This window comes from Arachis duranensis, chromosome 1 (genome assembly GCF_000817695.3).
Source record: "Arachis duranensis cultivar V14167 chromosome 1, aradu.V14167.gnm2.J7QH, whole genome shotgun sequence".
NCBI classification, from domain to species: domain Eukaryota; kingdom Viridiplantae; phylum Streptophyta; class Magnoliopsida; order Fabales; family Fabaceae; genus Arachis; species Arachis duranensis.
This window is the reverse complement of record NC_029772.3, coordinates 30,876,902-30,887,064: the sequence shown is the minus strand read 5'-3', so window position 1 is coordinate 30,887,064 and position 10,163 is coordinate 30,876,902.

The window sequence follows — 10,163 nt, the reverse complement described above, 5'->3', positions numbered from 1 at the left end:
GAGTTAAACGCCAGCTTTTGTGCCAGTTTGGGCGTTTAACTCCAATTTTTGTGCCAGTTCCGGCGTTAAACGCCGGGAATTCTGAAGCTGATTTGCAACGATGGTTTGAGCCATCAAATCTCGGGCAAAGTATGGACTATTATACATTGCTGGAAAGCCCAGGATGTCTAATTTCCAACGCAATTGAGAGCGCGCTAATTGGGCTTCTGTAGCTCCGGAAAATCCACTTCGAGTGCAGGGAGGTCAGAATCCAACAGCATCTGCAGTCCTTTTTCAGCCTCTGAATCAGATTTTTGCTCAGGTCCCTCAATTTCAGCCAGAAATTACCTAAAATCACAGAAAAACACACAAACTCAAAGTAAAGCCCAGAAAAGTGAATTTTAAATAAAAACTAATAAAAACATACTAAAAACTAACTAAAATGTACTAAAAACATACTACAAACAATGCCAAAAAGCGTATAAATTATCCGCTCATCACAACACCAAACTTAAATTATTGCTTGTCCCCAAGCAACTGAAAATCAATTAGGATAAAAAGAAGAGAACATACTATAGACTCCAAAATATCAATGAAACTTAGCCCCAATTAGATGAGCAGGACTAGTAGCTTTTTGCTTCTGAATAGTTTTGACATCTCACTTTATCCTTTGAAGATTAGAATCATTGGCATCTATAGGAACTCAGAATTCAGATAGTGTTATTGATTCTCCTAGTTAAGTATGATGATTCTTGAACATAGCTACTTTATGAGTCTTGGCTGTGGCCCAAAGCACTCTGTCTTCCAGTATTACCACCGGATACATACATGCCACAGACACATAACTGGGTGAACCTTTTTAGATTGTGACTCAGCTTTGCTAGAGTCCCCAATTAGAGGTGTCCAGGGTTCTTAAGAACACTCTTTTTGCCTTGGATCACTTTTTATTTTTACCCTTGCTTTTTTGTTTAAAGGGCTATTGGCTTTTTCTGCTTGCTCTCTCTCTCTCTCTCTCTCTCTCTCTCTTTTTTAATTTACTTTTTCATATACTGCTTTTTCTTGCTTCAAGAATCAATCTGATAATTTTTCAGATCCTCAATAACATTTCTCCTTTACCATCATTCTTTCAAGAGCCAACAAGTTTAACATTCTTTAATCAACAAATTCAAAAGACATATGCACTGTTCAAGCATTCATTCAGAAAACAAAAAGTATTGTCACCACATCAAACTAATTCAACTAGTTTCAGAGATGAATTCGAAATCATGTACTTCTTGTTCTTTTGTGATTAAAGCATTTTTCATTTAAGAAATGTGATGGATTCATAGGACATTCATAGCTTTAAGGCATAGACACTAAAATAATAATGATCATGTAGTGAAGACATAAACATAGATAGAACATCAAGCATAGAAATTGAAAAACAGAATATTAAGAACAAGGAAATTAAGGAGTGGGTCCACCTTAGTGATGACGGCTAGTTCTCCTTCTTGAAGATCCTATGGAGTGCTTGAGCTCCTCAATGTCTCTTCCTTACCCTTGTTGCTCCTCTCTGATTTTATTGAGGATAATAGTTGCTTTTGTTGAGGTCCATGAGTGGGCTCTTTTGTTTGCTCCATCCTCTTTCTTAGTGATGGGCTTTTGAGATGAATCTCTCCATCTCTCATGACTCGGAGTTGGAAGCAACTGCCTTCCCTTTCCTCTTCCTAGAGGTTTCTCCGGCCTTAGATGCCATAAACGGTTATGGAAAAACAAAAAGCAACGCTTTTACCACACCAAACTTAGAAGGTTTGCTCGTCCTCGAGCAAAAGAAGAAAGAAGGGAGTAGAAGAAGAAGAAAATGGAGGAGATTTAGGGGGCTTTATGGGTGGGTTTGGGAGGGAAAGTGGTTTGAATTTGAAGGGTGAGGTAGGTGGGGTTTTATGAAGGATGGATGTGAGTGGTGAAGAGAATGGTGGGATTTGATAGGTGAGGGGTTTTTGGGGAAGAGGTGTTGAGGTGATTGGTGAATGGGTGAAGAAGAGAGAGTGGTGGGGTAGGTGGGGATCCTGTGGGGTCCACAGATCCAGAGGTGTCAAGGAAAATTCATCCCTGCACCAAGTGGCGAGCAAAAATGCTCTTTATGCCAATTCTGGCGTTAAACGCCGGGCTGGTGCCCATTTTTGGCGTTTAACGCCAGCTTCTTGCCCCTTCCTGGCGTTTAACGCCAGTCTGGTGCCCCTTTCTGGCGTTAAACGCCCATTTGCTACCCTTACTGGCGTTTAAATGCCAGCAGGTTTTTCCTCCAGGGTGTGCTATTTTTCTTTCTATTTTTCATTCTATTTTTGCTTTTTCAATTGATTTTGTGACTTCACATGATCATCAACCTACAGAAAACATAAAATAACAATGGAAAATTGATAAATATAACATTGGGTTGCCTCCCAACAAGCGCTTCTTTAATGTCAGTAGCTTGACAGTGGGCTCTCTTGGAGCCTCACAGATACTCAGAGCAATATTGGAACCTCCCAACACCAAATTTAGAGTTTGACTGTGGGGGTTCAACACCAAACTTAGAATTTGGTTGTGGCCTCCCAACACCAAACTTAGCGATTGACTGTGGGGGCTCTATTTGACTCTGTTTTGAGAGAAGCTTTTCATGCTTCTTCCCTTTCCTGTCTGCAAACCATGGTACTTCCTGAATGGCGAAGAGTTGCTCATCAGGAAAGGTTTCAGAGATCTCAGTAGGAGGGAGGGATGCTCCTGCTACTGGTTCTATCCGGGACAGGTGATCAGCTACTTGATTCTCTGTCCCTTTTCTGTCTCTTATTTCTATATCAAACTCTTGCAGAAGCAACACCCATTTTATGAGACTGGGTTTTGAATCCTACTTTGTGAGTAGATATTTAAGAGCAGCATGGTCAGTGTACACAATCACTTTTGATCCTACTAAATAAGATCTGAACTTGTCAATGGCATAAACCACTGCAAGTAACTCCTTTTCTGTGGTTGTGTATTTCTTCTGTGCATCATTTAGAATACCGCTGCCATAATAAATGACGTGCAGAAGCTTATCATGCCTTTGTCCCAATACTGCACCAATGGCATGGTCACTGGCATCACACATTAGTTCAAATGGTAATGTCCAGTCTGGTGCAGAGATGACTGGTGTTGTGACCAGCTTAGCTTTCAAAGTCTCAAACGCCTGCAGACACTCCTTATCAAAGATAAATGGCGTGTCAGCAGCTAGCAGATTACTCAGAGGTTTTGCAATTTTTGAAAACTCTTTTATAAACCTCCTATAGAATCCTGCATGCCCCAGAAAGCTTCTGATTGCCTTAACATTGGCAGGTGGTGGTAATTTTTCAATTACCTCTACCTTAGCTTGATCCACCTCTATTCCTCTGTTCGAGAACTTGTTGCTAAGGACAATCCCTTCAGTCACCATAAAGTGACATTTTTCCCAGTTTAAAACTAGGTTGGTCTCTTGGCATCTTTTCAGAACAGGTGCTAGATGGTGAAGGCAGGAGCTGAATGAGTCTCCAAATATTGAAAAGTCATCCATGAAGACTTCCAGAAATTTTTCTACCATATCTGAGAAAATAGAGAGCATGCACCTCTGAAAGGTTGCAGGTGTATTACACAGACCAAAAGGCATCCTTCTGTAGGCAAACACTCTAGAAGGACATGTGAATGCTGTTTTCTCTTGGTCTTGAGGATCTACTGCAATTTGGTTGTAACCTGAATAGCCATCCAAAAAGCAGTAATAATCATGACCAGCTAGTCTTTCTAGCATTTGGTCTATGAATGGTAAAGGAAAATGATCCTTTCTGGTGGCTGTATTGAGCCTTCTGTAGTCAATACACATACGCCACCCTGTAACTGTTCTTGTAGGAACTAGTTCATTCTTTTCATTATGAACCACTGTCATGCCTCCTTTTTTGGGGACAACGTGGACAGGGCTCACCCAGGGGCTATCAGAAATAGGATAAATAATCCCAGCCTCTAGTAACTTAGTGACCTCTTTCTGCACCACCTCCTTCATGGCTGGATTTAGCCGCCTCTGTGGTTGAACAACTGGCTTAGCATCATCCTCCAATAGGATCTTGTGCATGCATCTTGCTGGGCTAATACCCTTAAGATCACTTATGGACTACCCAAGAGCTGTCTTGTATGTCCTTAGCACTTGAATTAGTGCTTCCTCTTCCTGTGGATTTAAAGCAGAGCTTATGATCACTGGAAAAGTGTCACTTTCTCCCAGAAATGCATATTTCAGGGATGGTGGTAGTGGCTTGAGCTCGGGTTTAGGAGGCTTATCCTCTTCCTGAGGAATTTTCAAAATTTCTTTTATTTCCTTTAGTTCCTCCAGATCAGGCTGAAAATCTTTAAAGATGTCCTCTAACTCTGATTCGAGACTTTCAGTCATATTGACCTCCTCTACCAAAGAGTCAATAATATCAGTGCTCATGCAGTCATTTGATGTGTCTGGATGCTGCATAGCTTTGACAACATTCAACTTGAACTCGTCCTCATTGACTCTCAGGGTTAATTCCCCTTTTTGGACGTCAATGAGAGTTTGTCCAATTGCTAGGAAGGGTCTTCCTAGGATGAGAGTTGCACTCTTGTGCTCCTCCATTTCCAGCACTACAAAGTTAGTTGGAAAGGCGAATGGCCCAACCTTGACAATCATGTCCTCAATTATGCCTGATGGGTATTTAATGGAGCCATCAGCAAGTTGGAGGCATATCCGGGTTGGTTTGACTTCTTCAGTCAACCCAAGCTTTCTGATAGTGGATGCAGGTATTAGATTGATATTTGCTCCAAGGTCACATAGGGCTGTCTTGGTACAAGCACCTTCTAATGTGCATGGTATCATAAAGCTTCCTGGATCTTGAAGCTTCTCTGGTAAGCTCTTCAGAATGATTGCACTGCATTCTTCAGTGAGAAACACTTTTTCAGTTTCTCTCCAATCCTTCTTATGACTTAAGATCTCTTTCATGAACTTAGCATAAGAGGGTATTTGCTCAAGTGCTTCTGCAAACAGAATCTTTATTTCAAGAGTTCTGAGATAGTCTGCAAAGCGAGCAAATTGCTTATCCTGTTCCGCTTGGCGGAGTTTCTGAGGATAAGGCATCTTGGCTTTATACTCTTCAACCTTAGTGGCTGCAGGTTTATTTCCTACAGAAGTGGTTGGAGAAGCCTTCTTAGAGGGGTTACTATCAGCACTCTTAGGTGTCTGATTCCTCATTGGCGTTTGAACGCCAGGATTGGGTGAGGAATGGGCGTTTAACGCTAACTTTTCCTCCCTTTCTGGCATTTGAACGCCAGAACTGGGCAGGGAATGGGCGTTTAACGCCAACTTTTCCCCACTTTCTGGCGTCTGAACGCCAGAAGTATTCCTCTCTGGGCTCTTACTATCCTCAGAGGGATTTTGGATAGTGATTTAGTTATCCTCTGTCAGTTGTTCCTTTCTTAGCTTTCTGCTGCTTTGAGTTGATACATTCAATGTTTTCCCACTCCTTAATTTAACAGCTTGGCATTCTTCTGTTATCTGTTTAGATAGTTGTTGTCTTCTCTGATTTAATTGTGCTTCCATATTCTTGTTAGCAATTTTAGTTTCTTGGAGCATCTCTTTAAATTCTGCTAACTGTTTTGACATCATGAGTAATTGCTGATTAAGCTCAACCATCTGTTCTTGAGGGTTAGGATCAGCAGTTACTGCCATAGCTTCTTCTTTTATAGAGGACTCACTGCTTGAGTATAAATGTTGATTTCTAGCAACTGTATCTATGAGCTCTTGAGCCTCTTCAATCGTCTTCCGCATGTGTATAGATCCACCAGCTGAGTGGTCTAAAAACATCTGAGCTTTTTCTGTGAGCCCATAATAGAAGACGTCTAACTGTACCCACTCTGAAAACATTTCAGAGGGGCATTTTCTTAGCATACCTCTGTACCTCTCCCAGGCATTATTAAGGGATTCATTGTCCTCTTGTTTAAAGCCTTGGATGTCCAGCCTTAGCTGTGTCATCCTTTTTGGAGGGTGAAATTGATTCAGGAATTTGTCTGATAACTGTCTCCATGTTTTTATGCTTGCTGTGGGTTGGTTATTTAACCACCTCTTAGCTTGATCTTTTACAGCAAATGGGAACAGTAATAATCTGTAGACATCCTGATCCACCTCTTTATCACATACTGTGTCAGCAATTTGTAAGAACTGTGCCAGAAACTCAGTAGGTTTTTCCTGTGGAAGACCGAAATACTGGCAGTTTTGCTGCACCATGATAATGAGTTGAGGGTTTAGCTCAAAGCTGCTTGCTTTAATGGGAAGTATACAGATGCTACTCCCATATGCAGCTGTGATGGGGTTAGCATATGACCCCATAGACCTTCTGGACTGCTCAATTCCAATTAGGTCCATGATGAAGAAAGGAGATGATGTGGATATTATTATATTTATTTTTTTATATTTTTTATTTTATTTAATTAAAAGTGACCGAAAATAATAAAATAAAATAAATAGAAAATAAAATAAAATTTCAAAAACTAAAAGAAAATAAAATCAAAGCAAATTGAAAACTAAATTAATTAATTAATTAAAAAGATTTTGGAATTAGCAAATTAAAAAGATATGATTGAAAATTATTTTGAAAAAGATTTGATTTAGAAGATATGATTGCAAAAAAAAATTATTGAAAAGATATGATTGAAGAAATTAAAAAAAGATTTGATTTTTGAAAAAGATTTAAAAAGATCAATTTTTGAAATTAGAATTTTGACTTGACTAAAAAAAAGATATGACTTTGAAAATCTTTGACTAATTTAGTGCAAAATTTCGAAAATTATGAGTAAAATAAGGAAAGGATATTTTTTTGATTTTTAAATTTTAATGATGAAAGGGAAAAACAACAAAACGACACTAAACTTAGAAATTTTAGATCAAAACAAAGAGAACAAACAAGAAAACTTTGAATGTCAAGATGAACACCAAGAACACTTTGAAGCTCAAGATGAACACCAAGAACAAAATTTTTTTTTTAAATTTTTAAGTGAATAAAAGCACAAAAGACACCAAACTTAAAATATGAAACTAAACTCAAATAAAAGACTCTAAACCAACAAAAATAAAACAGTCCTAATCTAAGCAACAAGATAAACCGTCAGTTGTCCAAACTCGAACAATCCCCGGCAACGGCGCCAAAAACTTGGTGCACGAAATTGCAATCACACTTTTGCAATTCCGCACAACTAACCAGCAAGTGCACTCGGTCGTCCAAGTAATACCTTACGTGAGTAAGGGTCGATCCCACGGAGATTGTTGGCTTGAAGCAAGCTATGGTTATCTTGTAACTCTTAGTCAGGATATCAATAATTCTCAGGTTTAATTGTGAAAAGTAAAAGAACATGAAATAAATACTTGTGTTTTGCAGTAATTGAGAACAGGTTGAGGTTTTGGAGATGCTCTATCTTCTGGATCTCTGCTTTCCTACTGTCTTCTTCTTCATGCACGCAAGGCTCCTTCCATGGCAAGCTGTATGTAGGGTTTCACTATTGTCAATGGCTAGCCCCCATCCTCTCAATGAAAATGTTCAACGCGCTATGTCACAGCACGGCTAATCATCTGTCGGTTCTCAATCAGGTTGGAATAGAATCCAGTGATTCTTTTGCGTCTGTCACTAACGCCCAGTCCTCAGGAGTTTGAAGCTCGTCACAGTCATTCAATCCTTGAATCCTACTCAGAATACCACAGACAAGGTTTAGACCTTCCGGATTCTCTTGAATGCCGCCATCAATTCTAGCTTATACCACGAAGATTTCGATTAAGGGATCCAAGAGATATTCACTCAATCTAAGGTAGAACGGAGGTGGTTGTCAGGCACACGTTCATAGGTGATAATGATGATGAGTGTCACGGATCATCACATTCATCAAGTTGAGGAACAAGTGATATCTTAGAATAGAAGCAAGCGTGATTGAATGAAAAACAGTAGTAATTGCATTAATCCATCAAGACACAGAAAAGCTCCTCACCCCCAACCATGGGGTTTAGAGACTCATGCCGTAGAAGATACAATAAGAAACATGTAATGTGTCATGAGGTAAAGATACAATGTCAAAATATCCTATTTATAGTGAACTAGTAACCTAGGATATACAGAAATGAGTAAATGACGTAAAAATCCACTTCCGGGGTCCACTTGGTGTGTACATGGGCTGAGCATTGATACTTTCATGTGTAGAGACTTTTTCTGGAGTTAAACGCCAACTTTTGTGCCAGTTTGGGCGTTTAACTCCAATTTTTGTGCCAGTTCCGGCGTTAAACGCCGGGAATTCTGAAGCTGATTTGCAACGCCGGTTTGGGCCATCAAATCTCGAGCAAAGTATGGACTATTACACATTTATGAAAAGCCCAGGATGTCTACTTTCCAACGCAATTGAGAGCGCGCTAATTGGGCTTCTGTAGCTTCGGAAAATCCACTTCGAGTGCAGGGAGGTCAGAATCCAACAGCATCTGCAGTCCTTTTTCAGCCTCTGAATTAGATTTTTGCTCAAGTCCCTCAATTTCAGCCAGAAATTACCTGAAATCACAGAAAAACACACAAACTTAAAGTAAAGCCCAGAAAAGTGAATTTTAAATAAAAACTAATAAAAACATACTAAAAACTAACTAAAATATACTAAAAACATACTAAAAACAATGCCAAAAAGCGTATAAATTATCCGCTCATCACACCCATATCAAGGCATCGAATGGTAATAAGAGAAGATTAAACATAGCTAAATTAAGACCAAAGAAACATGTTTTCAATCATAGCACAAAATCACGAAGGAAAATGTAAAACATGCAAATTCAATGAATAAGTGTGAGATTAGTGGATAAAATCTACTTAATTAAGCACAAGATGTACCACGAAATAGTGGTGCATCAAAAATTCCCGCACTTAAACATTAGCATGTCCTCATGCTAAGCTCAAGAGAAACTATAAGAGTGAAGAGGAATGGTGGAAAGTATGAAATGCAACCTATCTATATGAATGCAACTACATGCAAAATGTTTCTACCTACTTAGTTAAAAGTAAATAAATCTTTTAAGAACACATATGAACTGGATTTCACTAATTTAAATAAAAAAAATGAGGTACAAATAACTTGCAAGAAGAAGATAGCTCATGAAAGCCGGGAACAAAGAATCGAGCATCGAACCCTCACCGAAAGTGTATACACTTTAATCGCTCAGGTGTTTAAGGTTCGATTCTCTCAATTCTCTACTAATCTTGCTTTCTAAGACTTGCTCTTCTTCTACCAATCAACAAAGAATTTAATGCACAGATACACATATCAAGAGGTCTTTTAAGGGGGTTGTAATGGGATTAGGGTCAAGGTAGGATTGTATTTGGTCAGGTGGACTAAAATTTGAATCCTTAATTAACCTAAACTTTCCACCTAACTTAAGATAATCCATGTAATTACAATGCAAAATCTAACTGCCCATTAACTATGTTTACCACATATTCATGCATCCCAAATTTAGTACAACTCATATGCATTGTGATGAGCGGATAATTTATACGCTTTTTGGCATTATTTTTAGTATGTTCTAGTTAGTTTTTAGTATATTTTTATTAGTTTTTAGTTAAAATTCACTTTTCTAGACTTTACTATGAGTTTGTGTGTTTTTCTGTGATTTCAGGTATTTTCTGGCTGAAATTGAGGGACCTGAGCAAAAATCTGATTCAGAGACTAAAAAGGACTGCAGATGCTGTTGGATTCTGACCTCCCTGCACTCAAAGTGGATTTTCTGGAGCTACAGAAGCCCAATTGGCGCGCTCTCAACGGAATTGGAAAGTAGACATCCTGGGCTTTCCATCAACGTATAATAGTCCATACTTTTCCCGAGATTTGATGGTCCAAACCGGCGTTCCAAATCAGCTCAAGAATGCCCGGCGTTAAACGCCGGAACTGGCACAAGAATGGGAGTTAAACGCCCAAACTGGCACAAAAGCTGGCGTTTAACTCCAAGAAGAGTCTCTACACAAAAATGTTTCAATGCTCAGCCCAAGCACACACCAAGTGGGCTCGGAAGTGGATTTTTATGTCATTTACTCATCTTTGTAAACCTTAGGCTACTAGTTCTCTATAAATAGGACCTTTTGACATTGTATCTGTACCTCATGACACTTTACACGTTTCTTTGTGTACTTTCCACG